Genomic DNA, 27,746 nt, shown 5'->3' with positions numbered 1-27,746 from the left:
ATGAGGTGAGGGGATACCAGAGAAGGAAGGTGAGTTGAAGCTCGGTGGGAAATAGAACCCCTGTGTGAGGCCCATTGAACCCCTCTAGGCCACCCCTGTGTTCTCAATGGGCATCTACCTTCCTGTAGGAGCTCATTCCCTTATGGGTTGGGGGTATGTATCATGGATTCCTTGAACTAAATTACCTGTTCACTAACTCATCCCATACCATGAGTAGTGGTAGGGGCTGCTTAAATCCCCAGGTCACTGTGGGACTGGCCCCAGTTCTCAGTTCCCACTGACTTCAAAGTGAATTCCCTCTAATCAGGTATGGAGAGAAACACCCACTGGTGCAATTTCAGCAGGGCCTCCAGGTGGTCGATTTGGCTTCTGATTACATTATTTAAACACTATTTCACAAAGGAGGTGATTTGGCATCACACTAATGCAAGCTTGAATTCACTGCCCATGATTTGAGTTTGCCAGTGTAAAGTAATTCTACAGTAACGGTCTTTACCACATCAGCCTTTTTATGTTTAAATTTGATGTTAAATTTTTAAAATCTCAGAAGAAAAAAGAAGAGAGCCTAACACATTTTAAGAAACCACAAACACCTTGTGAAAAGTCAACTTGTAAAATCCCAGCTGTTAAAGTGGCAAATTTAGCTCTTTATACCTGCAGTAGGTATGAATGCATGGGCATGTGTGTGTACACACACATGTTTTGGACTTATTTCTGTAGGGACAAAATGTCCAGGGACAATAGATCAGGGTCTGTATATATCACTTTTTCTTTTTGTGACCATCCCATGGCAATTGGATATTCTGGGAAAACTGTTTCACTTTTTTTTTCAAGTCTTAGTCTCTCATATCTAAAATATGAGGATGTGACTATGTGCTTCCTAAGGCTCTTTCTAGCTCTCTCTTTATAATTAATTATCAGTAATGTAGAAAAATTATGAAAAGCTTATTTTCAGAAGGTGTTGCCTGGACCAAAAATAAGGAATGATGACCAGTGGCTAAATTTTGACCTGATGGAGTAGCAGAGGAGTGGATGCCAACTTATTGTTATGGACTGAGTGTTTGTGTCCCCAAAATTCATGTGTTAATATCTAATTCTTAATGTGTTGTTATTAGAATGTAGTGCCCTTGAGTGAGATGACTGGGTCAGGAGGCCTCCACCCTCATGAATGGGATTAGTGCTCTTATAAATGAGACCCCAGAGAGCTCTCTCATCCCTTCCACAATATGAGGACACACCAAGAAATGGCTGTCTGCAAACCAGGAAGCACGCCCTTACCAGACACCAATTCTGCCACTGCCTTGATCGTGGGCTTCCCAGCCTCCAGAACTGTGAGAAATAAATGTTGGTTATTTATAAGCCAACTGAGGCTGTAGCAGTCTGTTACAGCAGCCTGAATGGACTAAGAAACTTAGTGACAGTGCTCTCTCATCTCTCATTCTGCCTCTGCAAATTGCTCCACAAATGCACTTATTGTCCTCCCTCTTCCATTCTGAATTTCTTTCTCTCCATTTCTTATTTATTCACTCATCCATTTGCAAATATTTTCAGCCATAACCTGCAGAAGAGACTTCCCTCTGCCCACTCTCAGTTTCCTTGCGTGGAAAATGATGGATTTGGTTGAGGTGGAGTCTCAGGTTCCTGGCAGCACTAACATTCTTTAACTCCATGGAGATCTTCCCTCCATAAGCCTGTCAGGATGAAGAGCCGATCCAATCCTTCACCCTCTGTGCATTTGTTCTGCCTACAGGTGCACTGTTTTTCCTGGTATGCTTTCTCAGATGGCAGCAGAGCAAAGAATGAGGTAACTGCTGAGGATTGGCTGCCAAAACCTTCTGTGGGAAAACAGAGTTTTCCAGAATTGATATTTCTAGGAATGATTAAAGAAAAAAAAATAGATGCAGCTCAACTTGGCAAGGTTAACGGAATAGGCAGCAGGCTCTTGGGCTCAGCTGCCAGGGTGACCTCAAATAAACCAGCTTTGCCTGACAGGACACCTGGCAGGAATGCAGGCTGCAGAGTGGCCCGCAGGCTGCAGGGATGACATGGAGGCAATGGAAAGCTGGAGAACTGTTGGTAGAAGATGCGAGGGATGTCTCTAGTGGACTCCAAGTCAGTACTAGCCAGAGATGACCACTAATGACATCAGAGATGAGGAAATGTGTCAGGACAACTTCTCTGAGCACTGGGGAAGTATGGTAAATTGTTGACTCTTAGCTCTGGCTTCTTTCAAATCTCATTTTAAGTGTCTTCAAGAAGAATTCCTCTTCCTTCTGGTTTCCCTGGAGATTGGTGTGCAATGGACTGAGCCACCTATCTGGGGAATTCTTCATCTTTTAGTATCTTGTTAATATTTTCTTTGGTAGCATGTACTTTCTGACTTTTAGCTGTGACATCTTAGTTGTAGTTTATACAAGTGGATTAGGTGGAGAATAGGAATGCAAGGAACCTGGTCCTTTTTTAACTCTAGTTAACCTCTGTTTGCTAAGCAAATTCTCGTCTAATGATAACTCATTCAAAGGCCTGAGAACTAGAGAGATATTATTAGAGCTGGAAAGAACTGTCAAGGATAACCTAACTTGGACCATCTCTTCATGGATGAGGGCAACACTGTGTGTCTGCTCGAGAGAGCCAGAAACAGAAGCCACAGCTTCCGAACTCCAGGTCACTTTTACCCCACCATCTTTATCCTTTCGATAAAAAAAAATTAGCAAACGTGCTATTTGTGAGTGTGTAGAATAAGTAGATGGTTTTTTGGATATGTGAGGAAAGAGGTAGGCTGAGTGAAGCAGGATGTATGTTAGAGAAGAGTTCCCCAAAGTGAAGTTGGAGCTGGGTTTAGAAGAAGTTGAATTTTAAAAACTGCTTTGGGATACATATAATCGGCACTAAAAGAGGCCTTACCAACCTTCCTTTTACAGTTGGGGAAACTAAGGATCAAACAGGTGAGGTGATTTTTGTACTCCCTGGAGAGGTAGCTTCATATATACAATATTTTAAATTATTTCCCAATTGTTATGATTTGGCTTTTGAACCAGTTTCCCTTTCCCTGTATTGACTGAGACTTGCCAATCCTTTTATTTATTTACTTATTTATTTATGTTGGAAGCAGACTCCTATCACCTTTGCTTATTTATCATTTACTGAATTTCTTCTACTTCTTTTTCTGTTTTTCTTGTCCCTTTTTAAAAGATGCAAACCCAGCTATTGTACCTTAATCCAGATCCCATGATCCTTCGTAGAGAAAGCAAATGGAGTCCTCGCCTGTCTGTTGGACCTGCATGGCTTGCAAGAGCATTTTGGTGCTCTGCCATGCACACATTCCTGTCCCATTGGCCACCCTTTCCAGCCTTCCTAGCAAAAGTGTATTTTCAGACCTTCTATCACTTTGCAATTTTTATTCCCCTAGGTGTACTTGCCTGAACTATTTTTTCATGCCAAACTTCAGTGGATTTCCTCCCCTTGTTTTCAAGGCCCTTTGGCCTCCAGCTGTTGGAGACAAACACTATTGTGATCTCATAGCAGGACTGATTTAACTGATAATTCGCAAAACAATCTGGAGCAATCATCACCTTTCACTCATGACTTCTCTGTTCCACATTTTCTCCTCAGAGGCCATAGATTTGGCTAAAGTTTTCTTGTCCCAAAGTCTGTCAATATCTGGCTCCCAAGCCCGCACTGTGTGTATAATTATCTAAAGGCATTTCTGGGCCTTCACATTGTTTTCCACTCTTCTGCTTTCACTTAAATATTGCTTCTCTTCTTAGACGTTCTCCTTGCCTCTCCTGCTGGGTTGATGATGTGTGCCACAGTTCGCTAGTATTTAAGATGCAAAAAGCTAACCTGGTTTTAAGAGCAACAGAAAAGTCGTTCTGCAGATCTACCTGATATTGTTTGGGTGGGGGAACCTAACTGATGCCAGGAGGAATTACTCTAAATATCAATGGCTTTTGATGAGTATAGGTGGAGATTAAAATAACCCAGGCAGCTCCTTTCTCAGCACAGCTTCTTTGGGTTTAGGCACACTAGTCCTGTGAAATCCTCTGTACCTCTTCTACCCATCCACAGCCAAACCTGCAGAACTCTTTGCATTTCTCCCATCTGTGCCAGCTCTGTAGGATCCTCTGCCCCTTTCCCATCCCTGGCTCCATTCAGCTGCCTGGATATGTAGATGGCTTGAAGTGCCTATGTGGAGCAATGTGCATTTTTGTTTATTTTCATTTATGAATTGCTTTTAAGTATGAATTTCTCTCTCTCTCTCTCTCTGTTCCAAACTACAAAAGAACCTAGATCAGATAAAGTAGGTACAAGTCATCACCATTTTGCTCCATGTAGAGGTATTATGAAGTCTCTAAATCCTTCCACTTCTTTTCTTTTTTTGAAGTTAGATGACAGAGGATAAAGCACATCAGTAACATCTCTGTTCCATGGAAGTCACTCTTATCTATTTTGAGTTATCCTTGAAACACAAATTATATTCTCAGTAAGGTTCTCTGTTTACCAAAGGACTTATCTCAATGACTCTGCTTACAGGTCCTTCGTTTTTTTCCATAGTTAAGGATTTCATCTGGGGGCTGAGTAATCAGGGTATCTTATTGGAGAGGTTCTCCCTAGTTTGACCAGGGCCATTGGTCCAATGAAAATGCTTTTCTAAAATTTATTGTCAAGGCAAGCTATGAAACACATGAGTTCTGTCTACAAATTAATACTTATATTAAACCCACAGATATTAATATCAACGTGAGCTCTGTCTACAAATTAATACTTATATTAAACTCACAAATATTAATATCAACGTGCTATCACATTTGTCTTCCCAAGTATGCTATTCTTCCCATGAACAAAAAAATCGCATTTCTTTTCATTTTTTTACTTATGACATGATTTTCAAGACCCATTGCTAACCTGGTTTCTCTTCACTATGGCACAGTGTATGTTGTCTACATCCTCTCCAAGCATCCCCATAAGTCATATTTAGTTTTACTTTTCCTCAAAAAAGAAAGCCATCAAGTAACAATATTATTTTAACTTCAATAAGAAATCAAATATTTCTCAACATTTACATTTATTGTTGCCTGGAGAGAACTCTTCTAAGATGCATTTTTAAAAATTCCTGGAAGATAAGTTGGGTCCAAATGTCTATCTGATCTGATCCTGATAGGACTTGAAATTCTTGCATAAGAAGAGAGGAAGCTAGAAGATAGAAGAGGATGAGAGAAATTTTGAGATCATTGACTTCCTGTCTGCCTGGCGCTAGTACATTAGCCCTTATCAAAGTTAGAAGAGCTGGTACAACACAGCCATTGTAGGTATTGGATCAATACCTGGCAAGCAGCCTGAAGGTCAGATAAAGTACTTAGGCAGGCAGTTTGCCAGGCTAAAGAGATGTCAAGAAAATCAATTAGACTCTAAAGAAAGAGTAGCAAGCTAACTAAAAAATCCCATCTTGAAAGGCTCGCTGTATTTCAAAGGTAGTTTATATGCATTCACAGTATCTTTATCTTGTTCGTAAAAGTACATTTGCTAAGCAATTAAAACTATCCTTGGGTCACCTGAGGTCAACTCACAAAAGATTGTAAACACCTGCACAATCCTAGATTAGAAATTGCTACAAAGGATGGGGATTTAATCAAGTTCTTTTCAGAGTATAAGATTACATAACTTTCGATTAATTTGTTCTTTTTCTATATTGATTACTTTATGTGCATTTGGAATGCCAAAGATGCCCTTGCTTTTTGAGTGGTGAGAGACACCATGGACTTTGAGTACTACAGTGATGCCAGGTAGTTTACTTAGTAAGTTGCAGCCATCTCAAATCGAAAAATAGAAGGGGAAAGACAGGACTGATTGCTTTGGTAAATTTTTTCGTCAGCAAGCAAAAGAAAGAAGCATAATGCTTACTGTGTGAAAGGCAGAAGTATTCTTGCTATTTGTTTACCAGCGAAATCTTTTTGTTATTTATATAGTCCCTTCTCTGTCCCAGGGACCTTGTGGGCATATTTTGGTATAAATAACGTGATGACACTCTATTTATCCCAGGTCTTATGATTTTCTTGGTATTGTTACATAAGACTGACAGATAATTTGTAGTACATATTTCTTGACTTCAGGGAAATTTTGTTCAGTCTGGTGGGAGAAATAATATTTAGACCATTTCAATGCTCTGCCAATATAAATTTATTCATAAAGGATAATTATCAAGGGCAAATGTATTGAGCCAGGTACTGTGCTAAATGCTGGGTGGAGGTACTGCAATGAACCAAGCAGATGGATCTCTGCTCTCATGGAGCTTACAGTCTAGTGAGGGATACAGGCAAGAATCAAGCAATCTAAAACAAGCGAAGAAACAACTAAACATTGCGATGTGTACCCAAGGGAAAAAAAAATAAAATGTGGAAGGTTTAAGCTTATTGTAAAGATTATAAAGATGGGGACAGCAGCGAGCATTTCAAGGAAAGGAAACAGCCAGCACAAAGGGTCTCAGGATGTGGGGAAGTCAAGGGGTGGATCACACAGGCTCTGGCAGGCCATACAACTCATCCCACACAAGACCACAAAGTTTCCTTTCTTTTTAAAAATCTTTATATTTCTTATCCATGGTTGATAAAGAACCACAGATGACTAATTACAAGAATAATAAACAGCAATATTTGTTATTTTAGGTTTTGGAGAACTTAAGATTTATGTATTTGAAGGGTCTTTCTGGGTCCCTGTCTCTATAGGTCTTTAATTCCAATAGGTGAACCTAACTGACCTACACTTTTACTCCTGGGTGTGATGCAGACAGAAGGCAGAAGAGCTACCCTTACTCACCCTGCTTAGCACTGAGTTCGTCCTGCTGTTCACTCAGGGAAGACATGGGGGATCTCAAATTTCTAGAGCTTAGTCCCTCCACCAGACACCCTGATGTTTTAGCCACAGGTCCTAATACAAATTGCTTGCCCATTTGGTTGCCTACCAATTGTTCCCTGCCTGATTCTCCACTTGTTCACACCTTGAGTCCCTACTCACACCTTGGACTTCTTTGACCTTGATTAATTGGACGCAAATCTAGTCTATCCTTTTGCCTTGGAACAATTACCCTGCCTGGGTTCTGCGTTGCATCCTGACAAACCTATAGAATTGTGGCATCTTCTATAGTCTAGATGCTTTACTCCAAGTTGCTAAGTCTTTTTCTTGCAAGACTAATAAGATCAGTGAAAATAACTTAAAAGCCTTTTTTTTTTTTTTTTTTTCCTGCGGAGGGGGGTATAAGGGTATAAGTTTAATCTACTTGCATGCCCTGATCAGATAGTTTATGATTGACTGATAATATTAACGTGGTCATTAAAAGCATGAGCTTTGTAGCTAGATGGCCTGGGCTCCACTGCTTACTTGCTGTGTGTAAATCTGGGTGTTATGTAATCATTCTGGGCCTCAGTTTCCTTCTCTGTAGAAGGGGAGAAAAATAGGACCTACCTCATAGAGTCGTTGTGAGGATTAAATAAATGAATACATGTGAAACACCTGGAATGTTGCCTGGCACTTCGTAAACTCTTCTTAAATGCTCATGAGTAAGGGATGGAATTAGGATTTAAACTCAGACTAATTCTAGAGCCTGTGTTTTATTACATATTTCTCCCCAGCCTCTTAAGACAGGGATCTTTAAATGGTCTACAAACTACCATCTTTGGGCCAAATCCAGTCAAGGAGTTAAGAACAGTTTTTACATTTCTAAAGGGTTGTAAAAACCAGCCTACAAACCACCAAAGAAATAAAGACAAATATGTGACAGAGACCTTGTGTGACTCACAAAGCCTAAACTACTTATTGAATCTTTACAGAAAATTTGCTGATACTTGGCTTACATGTGTGGTTTGGGGCAATATCTGTAAATTCCAAGGCTCTATTTTCTCATCTGCAAAAGGGAGATTATAATATCCATGCTATAAGGTTGTACAAGGCTTAAACAAGATCTCATACGGCAAAGTACTGAACATAATGTTCTGCCCATAGTAGGTGCTTGCTAAATGTCAGATTCCTTCTCTTCTTTCCCTTGTGAAGTTATGTTGGCTTCTCTTAACATACATTTAAACTATTTTTAATATTGTAAAAGCGTCCACATATCACTCTAGATAAGCAGCCTGCTGAAGGGCTTCTGAATGATTTACCAAAGAGGACTGGAAATGTGGAAGGGGCTGGTGACATGAAGCAGCTGTAATTTGGCTACTTTTGAGGCCCAGGAAGGTCAGCTCTGTAAATGAGCTGTGAAGGGGAGGTGACCCTACTGGGAAATGGTGAAAACAAAAACAATGTGTTATCTGCCATATAAGTCAAGTGAAATTTAGTACAATATGTGAAACATATTTGGGTGAATTTAGTACAATATGTGAAACAGCTTAGCTTCCCCACTCTTAATTGCCACGGTAAGATGTGAGTGTGGCAAACTAAAGATGTTGAGAGAAAGGCCATTGTGGGGATGATTCCTCAGAATGCCCTGGAAAGAAAGAGTGATTGCATGACCAAGGCAAGACATTTAGAGCCAGAAGAATAATATTTGGGGACTGGTGCCTTGCTTTCTTGAGGTTTACAGGCCAGGGAATGTCCTTAAAGTGTGGGGTAGTCTCTGAGTAGAAGTGGAACATTATTTATGCTCAGGGAAAGTAAATAAGGAGCTATAGCCAGAAAAAAAGACTAAGGGTAACATGTAGGGAGGCATGAAAATGTCTTGAGTTCTGAAATCCCTGTCAATCTTGAAATAGACATTTATGTTCATACTGTTTGGAATGTTGAGCCTTGCTTAAACTTTTCCTCTCCCACATGTGACATTTTATTCTCTCAAAATTAGCTAACATTTCAAGCCTTTAGGGGCTTTAAAAACTTTTATTGAAGAATAATACATGTATAGAAAAGTAAGTCAATTAATTTTCACAAAAGTACATGCATTTGATTAACCAACATCCCAATTAATAATGCATCTTAGATTAACTAGCATCTTAGAAGCTCTCTTTGTAACTCCTTCCTGTTTCTACTCCTCTTTAAGGGTAACAATTTTCCACACTTCTGAAAGAAAAAAATAATTTTGCCTCTTTTTGTTCTTTACATAAATGGATTCACATGATATGTACTCTTTTGTATCTAGCTTCTTTCACTCATCAGTAGGTTTGTGAGCTCCATCCCTATTGTTACATATAGTTATTAATTGCTATTGCAGTAAAGTATTCCACTGTGTGATTACAGCACAATTTAGTCATTCTACTGTAGCTGGACATTTGGATAGTATCCACTTTTGGACATTACAAATGACACTACTATAAACATTCTGGTGCATCTCTTTGGGTGAACATATGTAGGCATTTCTGTTGCTGGGTTATAGGGCATGCATAAGTTAAACTTTAGTAAATATTTTTTTTTTCTAATGTGGTTACACCAATTTAAATTTCATATTGGTATATTTTGAGGAGGGTAAAGTGTGTTTTTAGAAGTCTATTAGAATAGAATATTATCAATCAAGGCAATTCTAGGGGCCACATACGCTTATGCTACAAGTAATGGGATCAGCCTTGGAGCCAAGGGAAATCAGAGAAACAAGCAGATGGAGAACCAATGCCCTGTCAAGTATAGAATTGGCATAAGCTATTGCTGTTGGTGCATTTTCACTCTGAGGACCCTTCAGAGTGACCTATTAGTATTGCAGGAGCTAGCTTAAACATTGTATTTGTTGGATGAATGACAGTAACAGGAATTGAACATAAAATTTCAGACATCATTTATTAATTATATGTACTACATTGATTTCCTGGATTGTTTCCTTTTCCTATTTAAATACATATTAAATATTAGCTACCTGCTTTTGACAGGAAACTATGATCACTGAACCATCTAAATAGATACTCAAGCTACTGCTGAAATTCTTGAGTGCTTTGCACTGTTATTAACTGTAGAATATTCTCTGCAAAAGTAAAAAAAAGTCCCTGAGATAAGAAAATATGATGCACTTAAAAAAACTGGAACAAATATTGGCCCTTAAAATTATGGATGGATTATTACATTTTTGAAACCTGGAAGCATAACCAGCAAGTCATCAGATAGTTGGCTTCCTGAATTCAGAGTATCAGGAAGTTGCCAGAATAGTTTGGGATGAGCTTATATCAAGTCAGTTTTATGTCATAATTTGGCTGAATGCCACATAAAGAGGAAGCAGTAGACACTATCTGGACTTCTGAAATGTTTAGATTTCTTTTCATTTGTGTTAGTAAATCAGAAACATGGGGGAATGTTTGAAAGGCAGTGTGTTCTGATGCACGGACTTTGGAGTCATATAGACCTGCACTGGGAATCCAGTTCTGTTACTTATTAGCTGGGGGGATGTGACCTCAGATAAGTCGCCTACCCTATTAAATTGCTGTTTCCTCATCTAGAAAGTTGGAATAATAACACTTGCCCTACAGGGTTGGCATGAGAATTAAAGGAGCTAATTTACATATTGGTACAATTTCTCAGCCTTTTAGCCTCTCCCTCTTATGTACCCTTCTCTTTGGAGGTCAGATGGTACTGCAACATGGAGCCACAACTTCTAGCTCCATAAGTCTCTCTGTGCCCAGTCCCCCTTTGTCTGGTTGCTGTCTGCCACTCCTATCATAGAACTTCTCGTATAGGGTTCTAGTTTACTATTTATTGATATCAGTCTCTGAAAGACTGTAATCTATCAGGAAGCAGGAACTAGGTCTATTTTACCCTAAACCACTAGCAGAGAGCCTCCCAAATAATTGAAAAAAAAAAAAAGTATCGAACTTTCCTCAACTCCCCTTAGGCTTGATTATTTGAAAGTTAGAAAAGAAAGTCCTCATTTTGGCAGTGTTATTGATACATGGAAGTCTGAAAAACAATTCAATGAACTCGAAAATTTAGAGTGGCCAAGCTAAACAGGTTGAGATTACGGATAAAAACAAACCAAGCTGACACAAGACAGGGAATAATTATGTACATACAAAGGAAGTAGACATGACTGAATGTGAGTCAGCACCCTAGTGCTGTTATTAAAAGTGCAAACATGATTCTAGGTTGTATTAATAGATGCAAGACATGCAGAAGCCATGGAGTAATCTGCCTATTTTGACTTGGCATTGCCTGAGATCTTGTTGAAGAGCTGTGTATTTTTTGGTGCTCCATATTTATTAGAAGTTACTAAGAAATTGAGGAGGGTCTGGCTGGTGGATACAAAAATGGTTAAAGACATCAAATATATCTGCTATGAGGAAAATTTAAACCTGTTGTGATATTTTTGCTCTGGAGAAGAAACTTGAGAGTATTAAATAAGCATCGAGTATATTGTGCTTTTCAGGACACTGTGTAAATATATGATGAATATAAGATAATGCCATTAACTCACAGAACTGAAGTATTCTTGAGAAAGTATATGATGCATGCGCCTCCCTGTAGGAAGCTGAGTGCTTAAGGCTTTCAAAATAGACAGTTTTCAATCCCTCTTGGAAGGCTGTATAACCTTGCTAAGTAGTCATTCAGAGTTTTAACACTCAAGAAGTCAAACGATTCTTTTTCCTAAACCCAAATCTCTTCCTCGTTGATTTTGACAATATTTCTCTGGTTTTGGTCCATCACTGATGGGGAGAACTTGAATATCCTTTATATTAACTTCTTAATATATCTCAAATCACTAGTCATCTCCTTGCTGTGATTTTGACATCTCTTTCCTAGCCTAAAATTCTCTAAATTCTCCTTTCCTTAAGCACTCTTTGTAATTCTTTTCTGAACTTTCTCCCTGATATCCATACTCTGTAAGTGAGCTTGATGACTTAAATGGGATATAATAATCTAAAAGTGTCTGACTTGTTAAAAAAGAAAAGAAAAAAACAAAACAAAACCAAACAAAAAAACTCATATACAACTTTAGTTAACTATACTTCTCATTCTTTCCTTTAAAAATTCCTTTTCACCTTTTTTTTAAGAAGTTGCCTATCATTTATACATTAACATTTAATTTCCATTTTTGTAGGAATAGTTTTCATCTAGTAAAGAAAATTTTGAATCTGATTTCCCTGTCACAATATTAGCATACATTTTGTGAACAGAGCATTGCTGCCTTTGTTCAGGTGTGGGTTAGACAACCTACTAGGAAGAGTACCAGGGCTGAGTCTTAGGGAGCTTACTAAAGGCAGCACGCCAGAATGGTACAGAGGCAGCAATAACTATTGCTCACTATAGTCTTCAAACCGGGCATCCTTTCACTCAGCAGTGATAAGGTAAATTGCAAGATGAATGAGATAGAGTGAAAATTCTTTTCATCATCATGCTAAACCATCTTTTGTTTTTTCTTGTCTATGTGGGCTACTAACTAACCTAGTTGCTAACCTAAAATTGAATACTTAGTAAAACTATCTTAAAACTGTTTCTCAACAATAAAGGGTAATAGAAACATTTTTGTATTTAAAAAATAGCAGGGTTTCAGCAATGTAATTAAATGAGTGAGCCAATAAAAAGAAAGAACTGGTGGGCGGTAATGGGTAAACATGTACCAACAAAGTCTCATAAAATGATAGTAATAGTAACTGATTTGTAGAATGAAAGAAAAAAACATTTTACTTTTAAAATACTGGACAACAATAATATGTGGATCAGGAGTCTTTAAAATGGGTTTAAAGTCCTTGTATTGTTCAGGAAAAGGATTAAGATATTAATTTATATTAGAGTTTATTAAGTATATATAATAAAAGTTCAAAGGTGAAAAATAAAATAATAAGAACAGAGTACATAATTCTTAAACTAGTAATGGGAGCCAGGCACGGTGGCTCATATTTGTGATCCCAGCACTTTGGGAGGCCGAGGTGGGTAGATCACCTGAGGTCAGGAGTTTGAGACCAGCCTGGCCAACAGAGCAAAACTCTGTCTCTAGTACAAATACAAAAATTAGCTGGGTGTGGTGACAGGCACCTGTAATCCCAGCTACTCCAGCGACTAAGGCAGGAGAATTGCTTGAACCCGGGGGGGCAGAGGTTGCAGTGAGCCAAGATCACACCACTGCATTCCAGCCTGTGAAAGAAGAGGGAGACTCCATCTCAATAAAAATTAAAATAAAATAAAATAAAATAAATAAAAATAAACTAGGAATGGGAAAAACATTAAATTATAAACAAAAAAGCCACAGATAATAGTAACAATAACAATACAGGCAAGAGTAACTCAGGCATACAAGGATGGGGCTAATTCTATGAGAATTGAGGAGCTTTCACAGAGGAGGTGGTGTTTAAGCTGAATTTTGAAACAAACGAAGATACGGCTGGGGAAAGTGCATTTTATGCAGAATAAAAAAGAGTGAAAGTATAGAGAGCAGTAAAACTTTATGGGATCTGGGGAGCTGCAAGAAGTTCAGTGTGGCTGGAATTAGGTTTCAGTAGCCTACTCCGGAAAACTAGGTAGAAACTAGACCATAAAGCAAGAGCCTTACAGGCCATGGCTGGGACCTGGGACTTTATCCCATGGGTTCCTGAGACAGCCTCTGAAAGAATCTAGACCCTTGTTACCTTTTCACTTGGACTGAAATAACAGCAATGGGGCTAGAGCAAAGGACAATTACGTGTGGCATGTTATGGAGGTGAAATTAATGGGACTAAATGATGTGCAGATGAGAAGGAAAGGAAACTGACCAGGGAACAAGGTTTACAGCTTGTAAGATTGCATGCGGTTATGCCATTTGTTAAGAGAGATGCTATAGTAGATCTTAGTTTGAGGAAAAAGATTGTGAGAATAGTTTAGTTTTATTTTTTTTGAGATGGAGTCTTGCTCATCGCCCAGGCTGGAGTGCAGTGGCACGATCTCGGCTTACTGCAAGCTCCGCCTCCCGGGTTTACGCCATTCTCCTGCCTCAGCCTCCGGAGTAGCTGGGACTACAGGCGCCCGCCACCACGCCCGGCTAGTTTTTTGTATTTTTAGCAGGGATGGGGTTTCACCGTGTTAGCCAGGATGGTCTCGATCTCCTGACCTCGTGATCCGCCCACCTCGGTCTCCCAAAGTGCTGGGATTACGGGCGTGAGCCACCGCGCCCGGCCGAGAATAGTTTTAAAAGTTTGCGTTATAGATGCTTATAAGGACACCCAGATGGAAGTGTCTAGTTGAAAATATAGTTGTATTTAGCATTAAAATTAAAATTAAAATAGGTGGTTGTCTGCCATGAAATGTTGCATCTACACAGATCTACACTCAAGGGCAATGACTCTTGGAAATTAAGATTGGAGAAATCAAGGTTTTAATACCTAAATATTCTAAAGAGGAGCATGGCCTTCAAAAACAGTTGTTTAATAAAAACCGGCCTAACATAGAGGGCTTTCCCCAAATTTGTTTTACACGTGCCTCTGGATGGATTCTACCAATATGTACTGCATGAATAATTTTCATGTCACACATTGGCTAAAAGTTGAGCACTATTATAAGATTTCACACCAGGCTGCATTCATGGTACCATGTTCTTTGCATGCCTGTATTTTATTTTTGTTAATTAAAGGGAGAAGAAATAGATAACAGGTCTTTTGAAATCACAAAAAATTCAGACATTTTTTGAGTTTGTTTTGGAAGGCAAAAAGTTGGCAATCACACACATCACACAAACACATACAGATACACACACACACACACACACATCTGTGCCTTCTGTTCTGACAATGTATCTTGCCCAGCTCCTTCCCACTGCCAGCAGCCTGGAACTTAGTGAGCTGGTGAGTGGAGTCAAGGACACTGTCTTTCAAGCAAGTCTACAACTTGGCTTCCTCAAATCTTTTATTTTTTTAACTTTTACCTACCCGCCAGGTTGTTGTAAGGATCAAAGGATATAATGCTTGTGAAAGTTTAAAGAAAAAAAAAAAACTGTAAAGGACTATACAAATGTAAGAAGGTAAAGAAACATAGAGAACTATTCACTTCCATTTGCAATACAGAAATGTACCTGTTTGTACTTTTCTTTGTGCTGAAGATGTTTAGTCGTAAGTGGGGCTGTGGGAAGACTTTTGATCATGCATAATTTCTCAGGCACACACTGCTTAAAGATACATTTATCTTTCTCTGACCTAATCCCTCTGTGTATTTCAATTCAGTTGAAGTTTCTTGCAGGCTTGTGCTGTTTTCACTCATTTTTACCATCATACACTTCATAGTCATTCCTACAGACTGTAATAATGTATCAGATAATTCTGGGACAAAAAAGCCCTGGGAATCTGCTTCAGGGAGAACCGTTTTCCACAAATAGGTTCTAATGCCATTTCTCCAAGTATATTTATCTTATTGTTTACTTTCATGGTTTGTTTTGATCAGCTCTCTATCAAATTGCTTTGTAAAATCCCAGAACTCTAGGACTGTGACGGTACACACCGTGCAGTCTCCAGTTGATGTTTGTGGGGAAGCCGCGAAGTGGCCACGAGCATGTGTTCCCAGACTCCCTTATGAGAATGCCTGGCCAAACTGCGGTCAGAAAAGCTTACCCAGGAGCCACCAACTGCTGGGAATCTGGCTGCCTACCCAGAAGAGATGGTGTCATGCACTGGCTGGTTTTTAGCCCTGGTGACTTTGGGAGGGAAACTGAGTGAGATACACAGATCCTAATAAACAGGCATCAAAGTGGTTATACCTGTTGAGTCAACTTAACAGAGCAGGGCCGATTGTCAGTATTCTAAAATTAAATTCATAATGACAACTCTTCAACTTACAACTACTGTTAAGGTTGCTATACCTCACACTTGTGTTTTTTCTCAATTAGAGAATGATATGGTTTGGCTGTGTCTGCACCCAAATCTCATCTTGAATTGTAGCGCCCATAATTTCCACATGTTGTGGGAGGGCCCTGGTGGGAGATAATTAAATCATGGGGGTGGTTTCCCCCATACTGTTCTCATAGTAGTGAATAAGTCTCACGAGATTTGATGGTTTTATAAGGGGAAATTCCTTTCACTTGATTCTCATTCTTTCTTGTCTGCAGCTATGTAAGATGTGCCTTTCATCTTCTGCCATGATTGTGAGACCTCTCCAGCCACGTGGATCTATAAGTCCATTAAACCTCTTTTTCTTTATCAGTTACCAAGTTAGGGGTATGTCTTTATTGGCAGTGTGAAGACTGACTAATAAAGATAATGAATGTAGGTGCCATTGACTTTGAACCTGACTCCAATGGTCTAAGGAAATATCCATGCTGGTTTAGAGAAGAAGTCTTATTATGCCATCCCAACTAAAGCAATTATTGTAAGAAAGCAGAGAGATGCAATGGCTTTGAACTACCATGAGAAAATGTGTATTTGTATAACAATATCATTGGGCTGTACTTAGCGTTTATAGGAAAGGAGAAAGATACAGAATGTTACATCAAACAATGATATATCCTTTTTTGTGTATTTGTAGTGTCCTGCGAATTGACACATAATGTGTTCATATATGTGAGAATTATATTAACTCACTTTAATTTTTTTTAAAGTCAGCAGGTTAATTTTGTGACTCCATTTCAGTGAGTCAGAGAATAATTCTGATAGACTCATTGCAACAAACACAGAAATTTTAAAATTAATTTAGCTTATAAAATTACATCTTAACAAGCTAGAAATAGTTCATAGAGAAAAATCAGTGGTGGAAGCACCCTTCAGTATGTTTAGATTATCAAAATGTTCTTAAATGGCTCAAAATATGGTTCTTATATATGATAAATATTTTCCATACTGAAACTATATGTTGACAAATGAACAACATGTACTGTTGGTGAAGAGGCTGTAAGTGTCAAACACTAATTACCATGATTATGATTTGAACTTGTCAGAACTAACATCTTGAAATCTTGAGGAGGATTTGCAGAAGGATGGGAACAGAGCATATTGCAAGTTCGTTTTTTATTTGGTTATTATTAAACTATTGAGAATATACAAGTAATGCACACAAGTAATGTACATAAAAGATGGTGCTGTGATGTAATTACATCCTTCTTAAAGACCGTTCAACATAATACCATGTTGTATTTCATTACACATGAAATACTGGTCCACATTGTTCATCTTCTGCACTTGCCTTGATAATTTTTTTCACAGCTTTTTCTAGATTTCTTACATGTTTTAATTTAAAGATAAATGTAATATATCACCAAGTAGGAGGTTTTTAATCATCTTTCCTTCTACTCAAATGAGACTGGTTTATCTTTAGGAAATTTATGGGAAGGTAAGTACACACTAATACAAGGGATAGGATTAAGATATCTTTCCAGGTCTAAGGTAATTTAATTAGGCTTTTAGTACTTATCGAGAAGAAAGTTACCTCTTTTTTTCCCCAGACTTTCGCCCTTCTGATTAATTGCCTACCTTAATTTGTACAATCTTTCTAAAACTTAGAGCCCACTATTTTAATCTCCAGCTAAAAGTCCTTGACTCTGTCCTCCTCTGTAAGATCTTTCTGGAAGTTCCTCTCTACACTATAGGATTCTTACTCCATCTTGTTGCCCTCAGGTGGCTGCTGTGACACTCACAACACATTATGGCACTCATTGGTCTGCACATTTGCATATCCTGTGCTCTGCTGTATATTTCCTGAGCACAGGGACTGGGGATGTCATTTCTACATTCCCAGTACTGAGCACAGAGTTTGGCCGAAGGGAGTTCCTTAACGAGTATTTCATGGCTGCGTAAAACAGCATCATCTTTTGTTGCATTCAAGACCCCTCAAAAATCTGGCTCACTCTTTTTTCCCAGCCTCTTCTCCTTTCCCTTGTTCTTAGCTTCCAAATGGCAGTCACTCAGGATCATTGAAATACTCAAGTTTTTGCCCTGTGCCCATGCTGGTCTCCATGTCTCTTCTTGTTAAGATCTTATTTACTCCTTTCAGCCTAATTTAAATACTCATGTGTATGTCTGAATGTGTGTGTATGTGAGAAAATTTTGACCCTTCTGTAACCCCAGCTAGAATTCATTTTGTCTCCTGTGTGTGCTACTCTGTAATCTGTTTAATCCCAGTTGGCTTGCATTATAGCTAGCTGTGCATATCATGATTTCCCTTCCTTGCTGGTGAGTTCCCTGAAGACAGGAACTGTGTTGATATGTTAATTCATTCAAAATATGTATTGGACACTTTCTATGTTCCAGGTGTTGTCGTATGTTCTGAGCACAATGTGGTAATGATAATAAACAAAATTATTGTACTCAAAAATCTCACATTCTATTCAGGAGAGAAAGATAATAAAAATAGAAACAATGCAAAATATGTCTGATGGTAATAAGTACTCTAGTGAGGCATAAAGCCAGAAAAGAGGGATACATGCTGATCACCAAAAGTCTCTTTGAGGAGATGACCTCTGTGTAGAGATCTGAAGGAAGGAGCATCTTTGTAGAAGAGCATTTTATGCAGAGGTACTAGCAAATCCAAGGACCCCAAAGCAGGAGTGAGCTTGCAGTGATTAAGGAAGAGCAAGGAGGCTGGGATGTGTGCAATAGAGTGAGTTGGTGGAAAGTAGAGTGAAAGGCAGAGCTCCAGGAGTCCAGATCAGTAAGGCTTGATATGCCCTGGCACACATTTGGGATTTTACTCCAAAGACATGGGAATCTTTGATGGGTTTTTGGTAGAGGAGTGATATGAGCAGACTTATGTCTTAGAGGCATCACCCTGGTTACTGTGTCTGTGGAATTATCTGTAGTGGGGCAGGTATGGAATTAATGAGATCAGTTAGGATGCTGATGCAACTGTTTAAGCAAGAGATGGTGGTGCTTGGATGAAGTTTGTGGAAACATTGAGAAGTGGTTGGATTTTGGACATATGCAAAGCACTGACACATTTGCTGAAGGATTTGTTAAGAAAAGAGGGAAACCAAAGATGACTTTGAGGACGTTGGGCTTAGTTAACAGCAGAATGGATGTGCCGATTACTAAAATAAGTTGGACTACAGAATGGATAGGCTGGGAAGGGGAAATAAGTTTGAGATATGAAGAGTTTGAGATGCTTATTTGATAATTTCGCAGAGATGTTAAGTAGGTAAGTTTGTATTTAAATCAAGAGCTTAGGGCTAAAGAAAATTTGAAAAATTTTTATCCTATGAATAGACAATACTGAAAACTCTGGGACTGAATAAGTATCAAACCAAATTAATTATAGATTATAAAGAGATTTTTAAGAACTGAAACCTCCCCCGTTTAGAGATCAAACAAATGAGGGGAACCAGCTAAAGAGACTAAGATGAAGCACCTTCAGAGGTACTTGGGAGGGGTAGTCACTCAGTAAGGATTCCCTGAGTGATTTGCTATTTCTAGTGTAGGGGCAATTCCTTTCATTTGCTTCTGATGGTTCTTGTGACTAGGGAGCACTAAAGGGGAAGGGAGTGCTTCTACCATTTGACCCTAAAGACAGAGTTTTACCTGCAGTTATCAGCCTGGAAGTGTAGTTCTATCCTTGCCATCTGTGCTGTCCCTGGATTTCCACTTCATCCTCAAGGCAAGGGAGTAATCCTCTTCTCCTTTGTGTATACCTCTACTTAGAAGGTATAATTTTGTGGTTTATCATCTTCTCAAGATTGCTCTTGATATTTATTTTAATTGATTTCATCTCTACTGGGAACGTGTCATGATTTGGCCGGGGGCAACTGTATGATGACATGACTGGTTCAGGGGCTACCTCATGACATTGAGGTATTTTTAGTGCAGAAGCCCTACTTGATCACCTTCATCACTTCACCTAGGTCACAGCAACATCTTTAGTAAATCCTTCAGTCACTTAGTTTCTACACTCGGGGTGTGTTACTGTCAAATATTTTTGAGAATGTAAATGAAGCTTGACTCATTGTAAACCTGTGAACTCACCCTAGTCACTAGAGCAGATGGAATGTGAACAAAGGTCAAAATAAATTCATCACAGTAGTATGTCTGCTGACACTGTAATAGGTACTTAACTTTCTCCATTCCTTACCTTACCCCATGACAAACTATGAAAACAACAATGTGGTTGTGAGCATGTTTAAAGCAACATCTCACTCTATGCCCAGCGGTGTTTCTTAGCTTTAAAGTGGGGACTGCCATCTTGCTAAAATAGTGATCAATTAAGACTGGCAACATGAAAGCCTGATAAAGAAAAATCGAATTTTATTTCCCATAAACTATCAACTTACTGCTTTAATGGAGATTGACAGAGAAAAAATATACATAAAAAGGATAACATCCATGTAAATTTTGGTGCCTTTGGAGCATATTTTATGATTTTCTATAATATAGTTTTCTCTTGGGTATGTATTACTTCTTATAATAACAAACTTTGTTTACCTATTTTTAGCACCTAGCTGAAGTTAGGTGGGGGGTGAAAATAGGTTATGTTAAGAAATTTGTTATCAATAATTTATAAAGTACTCAACACATGAGTGTGTATAATTGTGCAGAGTATACTTTTAGTAGTTAATAATAAAAAGGCAGAAGCCCCTATGATGCTTAATCTATCTACCCACCCATACACATATACATGTATATACATATACATGTAGGCTAGAGATATATATGTGGATAGATTAAGCATAATAGATGCACATATATGCCATATATATGTATATCCAGCCTACAGTAGGTATTTTCAGCTAATTCCTATTATGGAATTCCTTAGAAATAGGTTAAAAAAATTTACTGGAGGAATCCAGGCAGCCCAAATGAGTGGGCTTTCCCCTAGTGAAGCACACCCTCTCCACCCAGGGACAGTCAAAGTGCTTCATTGAATGGGTCCTGCTCCCTGTGCCACCCAACTGGGTAAGACCCTCCAACAGGGGTTGTCGACACCCTATACAGAAGCATTCCTACTGGCAATCAGGTCAGTGCCCCTCGAGGCAAGAGATCCCAGAGGAAAGGGCAGGCACCCATCTTTGCTATTCTCCAGCCTCCTCAAGTGCCATCTTCAGGCACAGGAGCAAACCAGTTGAATAGGGCCTGAAATGAATCCCCAGCAAACCACAGCAGCCCTACAAAAGAGGAATCTGACCATTGAAAGAAAAACAAACATACAAACAGAAAGCACAATAATAGCATCAACAAAAAGAGTTCCCACAAAAAACTCCATCCAAGGGTCACCAGCCTCAAAGATCAAAACTAGACAAACTCACGGAGATGAGAAAGAATCAGTGAAAAAACTCTGAAAGCCCAAAAGACCAGAATGCCTCTTCTCCTCTGAATGATCACACCTCTCCAGCAAGGGGACAGAACTAGACGGAGGATTAGATGGACGAATTGACAGAAGTAGGCTTCAGGAAGTGAGTAATAACAAACTGTGCTGAGCTAAAGGAGTATATTCTAACCCAATGCATAGAATCTAAGAACCTAGATGAAAGATTACAGGAGCTGCTAACTAGAATAACCAGTTTAGAGAGGAATATAAATGACCTGATGGAGCTGAAAAACACAGCATGAGAACATCATGAAGCATACACAAGTATCAATAGCCGAATTGACCAAATGGAAGAAAGGATAGCAGAGTTTGAAGATCATCTTGCTGAAATAAGGCATGCAGACAAGATTGGAGGAAAAAAAATAAAAAGGAATGAACAAAAGTTCTGAGAAATATGAGACTATGTAAAAAGATCAAACCTACGATTGATTGGAGTACCTGAAAAAGACAGGAAGATTGCAACCAAGTTGGAAAACATGCTTCAGAATATTATCCAGGAGAATTTCCCCGACCTAGTAAGTACATTTTTAATATGTTCACATATTTACATAAAGGGAAGCACATCATACTCAAAGTGGACATCTCAGCAGAAACCCTATAAGCCAGAAGAGAGTGGGGGCTAATATTCAATATTTTTAAAGAAAAGAATTTTCAACTGAGAATTTCATATCCAAACAAACTAAGCTTTATAAGCAAAAGAGAAATAAAATCCTTTTCAGACAAGCAAATGCTGAGGGATTTTGTCACCACTAGGCCTGCCTTGCAAGAGCTCCTGAAAGAAGCACTAAATATGGAAAGGAAAAATCGGTACCAGCCACTGCAAAATACACCAAAATATAAAGGCCAATGACACTATGAAGAAACTGCATCAACTAGTGTGCAAAAATAACCAGCTAGCATCATTATGACAGGATCAAATTCACACATAACAATATTAACCTTAAATGTAAATGGGCTAAATGCCCCAAGGAAAAGAGACGGATTGGCAAATTGAATAAAGAGTCAAGACCCATCTGTGTGCTGTATTCAGGAGACTCATCTCAGGTGCAAAGACACACAGAGGCTCAAAATAAAGGGATGGAGGAAGATTTAGCAAGCCAAAAAAAAAAAAAAAAAAAAAAAAAAAAAAAAAAAAAAAAAGCAAGAATTGCAATCTTAGTATCTGGCAGAACAGACTTTAAACCAACAAAGATTAAAAACAAAGATGGGCTTTACATAATGGTAAAGGAATCAATTCAACAAGAAGAGCTAACTATCCTAAATATATATGCACCAAATACAGAAGCACCAAAATTCAAATAACAAGTTCTTAGAGACATACAAAGAGACTTAGACTACCACACAATAATAGTGGGAGACTTTAACACCCCGCTGTCAATATTAGACAGATCAACGAGACAGAAAAGTAACAAGGATATTCAGCAGTTGAACTCAGCTCTGAATCAAGTGGACCAAATAGACATCTGCAGAACTCTCCATACCAAATCAACAGAATATACATTCTTCTCAGTGCCACATGGCACTTATTCTAAAATTGACACATAATTGGAACTGAAACACTCCTCCTCAAATGCAAAAGAAATGAAATAATAACCAACAATTTCTCAGACCACAGTGCAATCAAATTAGGACCCAGGATTAAGAAACTCACACAAAACCACACAACTACATGGAAATTGAACAACCTGCTCCTGAGTGACTCATGGATAAATAATGAAATTAATGCATAAATCAAAAAGTTCTTTGAACCCAATGAGAACAAAGAGACAACATAATAGAATCTCTGGGACACAGCTAAAGCAGTGCTAAGAGGGAAATTTATAGCAGTAAATGCCCACATCAGAAAGGTAGAAAGATCTCAAATTGACACCCTAACATCACAATTAAAAGAGCTGGAGAAGCAAGAGCAAACAAATCCAAAAGCTAGTAGAAGACAAGAAATAACTAAGATCAGAGCAGAAATGAAGGAGATAGAGATGTGAAAACCCTAGAAAAAAATGTATGAATCTAGCAGCTGGTTTTTTGAAAAAAATAACAACATAGATAGACTGCTAGCTAGACAAATAAAGAAGAAAAGAGAGAAGAATCAAATAGACACAATAAAAAATGATAAAAAGATGCCACCACCAACCTCACAGAAATACAGACTACCATCAGAGAATACTATAAACACTTCTATGCAAATAAACTAGAAAATTTAGAAGAAATGGACAAATGTCTGGACACATACGCCCTCTCATGATTAAACCAGAAGAATTTATATCTCTGAATAGACCAATAACAAATTTAAAATTTAGATAGTAATAACCTACCAACCAAAGAAAGCCCAGGACCAGATGGATTCACAGCCAAATTCTATTAGAGGTACAAAGAGGAGCAGGTACTGTTCCTTCTGAAACTATTCAAACAGTTGAAAAGAAGGGACTCCTCCCTAACTTATTTTATGAGGCCAGCACCATCCTGATACCAAAACCTGGCAGAGACACAACAACAAAAAAAGAAAACTTTAGGCCAATATCCCTGATGAACATCAATGCAAAAATCCTCAATAAAATACTGGCAAACTGAATCTAGCGGCACATCAAAAAGCTTATCCACCATGATCAAGTCAGCTTCATCCCTGGGATGCAAGGCTAGTTCAACATATGCAAATCAATAAATGTAATCCATCACAAAAACAGAACCGGTGACAAAAACAACATGATTATCTCAATAGATGGAGAAAATAACTTTGATAAAAATTCAACATCCCTTAACATTAAAAACTCTCAATAAACTAGGTATTGATGGAACATATCTCAAAATAATAAGAGCTGTTTATGACAAACCCACAGCCAATATCATACTGAATGGGCAAAAGCTAGAAGCGTTCCCTTGAAAACTGGCACAAGACAAGAATGCCTTCTTTTATTACTCCTATTCAACATAGTATTGGAAGTTCTGCCCAAGGCAATCAGGCAAGAGAATGAAATAAACGATATTCAAATAGGAAAAGAGAAAGTCAAATTGTCTCTGTTTGCAGACAACACGATTCTATACTTAGAAAACCCCATCATCTCAGCCCCCAAAACTCCTTAAGCTGATGAGCAACTTCAGCAAAGTCTCATGATACAAAATCAATGTGCAAAAATCACAGGCATTCCTATACACCGACAATAGACAAGCAGAGAACCAAATCATGAATGAACTCCCATTCAAAATTGCTACAAAGAGAATAGCAATAGCAACAGCTAACAAAGGAAGTGAAGGACCTCTTCAAGGAACACTACAAATCACTGTTCAAGGAAATAAGAGAAGAAACAAACAAATGGAAAAACATTCCATCCTCATGGATAGAAAGAATCAATATTGTGAAAATGGCCATACTGACTAAAGTAATGTATAGTTTTAATGCTATTCTCATTGAACTACCGTTGACATTTTTCACAGAATTAGAAAAAAATACTTTAAATTTCACATGAAATGAAAAAGAGCCTGTATAGCCAAGACAATCCTAAGCAAAAAGAACAAAGCTGGAGGCATCACGCTACCTGACTTCAAACTATATTACAAGGCTACAGTAACCAAAGCAGCATGGTACTGGTACCAAAACAGACATATAGACCAAAGAAACAGAACAGAAATAACACCACGCATCTACTGCCATCTAGTCTTAGACAAACCTCACAAAAATAAGCAATGAAGAAAGGATTTCCTATTTAATAAATTGTGCTGGGAAAACTGGCTAGACACATGCAGAAAACTGAAACTGGACCTCTTCCTTACACCTTATACAAAAATTAACTCAAAATGGATTAAAGACTTAAATGTAAAACCAAAAAGCATAAAAACCCTAGAAGAAAACCAAGGCAATACCATTCAGGACATAGGCATGGGCAAAGACTTCATGACAAAAACACCAAAAGCAATGGCAACAAAAGCCAAAATTGACAAATAGGATTTAATTAAACTAAAGAACTTTTACACAGCAAAATAAAGTAATCAGAGTGAACAGGGATCCTATAGAATGGGAGAAAATTTTTGCAATCTACCCGTCTGACAAAGAACTAATATCCAGAATCCACAAGGAACTTAAACATATTTATAGGAAAGAAACAAACAACCCCATCAAAAAGTAGGCAAAGGATATATGAACAGACACTTCTCAAAAGAAGACATTTATGCAATCAACAAACATATGAAGAAAAGTTCAACATCACTGATCATTAGAGAAATGCAAATCAAAACCACATTGAGATACCATCTCACACCAGTCAGAATGGCGATTATTAAAAGGTGAGGAAACAACAGATGCTGACAAGGCTGTACAGAAATAGGAATGTTTTTATACTGTTGGTGGGAATGTAAATTAGTTCAAACATTATGGAAAACAGTGTGGTAATTGCTCAAGGATCTAAAACCAGAAATACCATTTGACCCAGCAATCCCATTGCTGGGTATATACCCAAAGGAATACAAATCATTCAACTGTAAAGACACATGCACAGGTATGTTTACTGCAGCACTACTTACAATATCAAAGATGCGGAACAAACCCAAATGCCCATCAATGGTAGACTGGATAAAGAAAATGTGGTAGTAGTACATCATGGAATACTATGCAGCCATAAAAAGGAATGAGATCATGTCTTTGCAGGGACATGGATGAAGCTGGAAGCCATCATTCTCAGCAAACTAACACAGGAACAGAAAACTAAACACTGCATGTTCTCACTTATAAGTGCAACTTGAATGATGAGAATACATAGACACAGGGAGGGAAACAACACACACTGGGGCCAGTCGGGGGTTGGGGGAAGAGGCAAGTGAGAGTATTAGGACAAATAGCTAATGCATGCAGGGCTTAAAACCTAGATGATGGATTGATAGGTGCGGCACACCATCATGGCACATGTATACCTATGTAATAAACATACACATACTGTACTTGTATCTTGAAACTTACAGTTAAAAAAAATGCTTTATCAACCACATACTGGCAATGTCATAAGTGACCTTTAAAAAATGGAAATGGTTGCCTCCAGTCTAGGATTTAGAAAGGTCAATGGGCAATTTAAAATTTAAAAAAAACTAGTATATTTTTACAGCTTGTCTATGGAGACAATCTATTTTTTACTCTACTATGTAAACTTCCATTGGACTCTTTTAGACACAACAGAATAGTGTTTTTTTAGTGATAATAGATCACACAGAATCAAAATAGTTGTGAAAACTTTAACAATGATGAACAATTACATAGCACATTTAATTAATGTCATTTATTCATCATTGTAGCCCATGAGGCAACCACTTTTATACAATGAAGATGAGAAAATAGTCAGTGAGTTAACTCCTAGTGATTCTACCACTGGCCATAAATTTGTCTTGGAAATGATGCAGTAAAAGCTCTCTCAGATATTTATTTTAACAGAGGAATTTTAGATAGAGAAAATCCTGGAAGGAGGATATAGGCAGCTGCAAAATTTAAGGAAGGCACAGAACAAAAAAAGAAAAGGGCCTTTTAAGAAACTTGCATTGTGAAGTGTGAAGGTATGTGTGCATGTGTCCATGTGTGTGTTATTGATGGTGGTGGTGTTGGTGGGACTCTATTGGACCACATTGCCACCTGCCTTTAGACCACACTCTAGGGATGAACTTGCTGGAGCTTCAGGCCACTCTTCTGGCGACCAGCCCCCAGACTCTCTTTTCCTCTCCAAATCTTATCAGTGATTGTAACATGTTGTTGTATAGTACAGTTTTTACGAAGTCAAGTTCTCCTTTACATACTCACATCAAGTATTTGATAAAAACTGTTCAACTTGAGCACATTTTTCTTATTAAAAATAGTAAGTATTAAGATTATTTTTGCATGAATATGAGATGTTTCATGCTGAAGGAGATTATTACTCCTCAATAAGCATTTTAATTATAAGGTGCTCCTGAAAGACAAAGCAGACGTTTTGTAAGAAGCTGTTCTTTTTCTATATTTCTTTTAAAAATAATGTTTAATATTTCTGATTAAAATATTAAAAAGTATGAAGAATAAAATGAAATATTACCTCTGATTCCAGCCTCCAGAGATAACTACTATTAATATTTTGGTGTATTTCTTTGTCTGGGTGTGAGTATATGTATATATTGACCTGCCCTATACTATATGTATAATTTTATATCCTACTTTCTTAATCCACCAATATATGAATTTTTCAGGAATCCAATGCTATTTTAAAACCTATTAATTCATTTTATATTTATTGCTTAAATATATCTCTACCTAGAGATATGCATTTATCTATTGTTTGTTTTATACTATAAATAAAGCTATGATAAAAGTCTTTGAATATAAACTTTAGTCAGCAAAAACTGTGGCTATTTTGGTCTGTTTTTTGAATCTCATAAAAATGCTTCCAGTGCTGTATTTTCTCTTTTTTAAAAACTACTTTTTCTTTTTTTTCTTATTTAAAAAGTATGGAATGCTTCACAAATTTGTATATCAACCTTGCACAGGGGACATGTGAATCTTCTCTGTGTCATTCCAATTTTAGTATATATGCTGTCAAAATGAGCACAAGTGCCTTATTTTCTTTAATTTGCTCTATAGAATACAAATTCACTGGTCAATAGATGTT

At 38.0% G+C, this 27,746-nt stretch overlaps 1 non-coding gene and 1 pseudogene across 1 annotated transcript; one reads left to right on the top strand and one right to left on the bottom strand.

Annotated features, from left to right (window-relative positions):
- Positions 1-27,746, top strand: part of LOC103218284 (alpha-internexin pseudogene) — a 90,389-nt pseudogene that overhangs the window by 42,434 nt on the left and 20,209 nt on the right.
- On the bottom strand, positions 27,580-27,686 carry LOC119625410 (U6 spliceosomal RNA). The gene has a single exon (XR_005241618.1). It is a non-coding gene; the product is annotated as a U6 spliceosomal RNA (small nuclear RNA).

This window comes from Chlorocebus sabaeus, chromosome 10 (genome assembly GCF_047675955.1).
Source record: "Chlorocebus sabaeus isolate Y175 chromosome 10, mChlSab1.0.hap1, whole genome shotgun sequence".
Taxonomy (NCBI): Eukaryota; Metazoa; Chordata; class Mammalia; order Primates; family Cercopithecidae; genus Chlorocebus; species Chlorocebus sabaeus.
The sequence above is the reverse complement of the archived record's forward strand: the minus strand, read 5'-3'. Positions and strand labels throughout refer to the sequence as shown.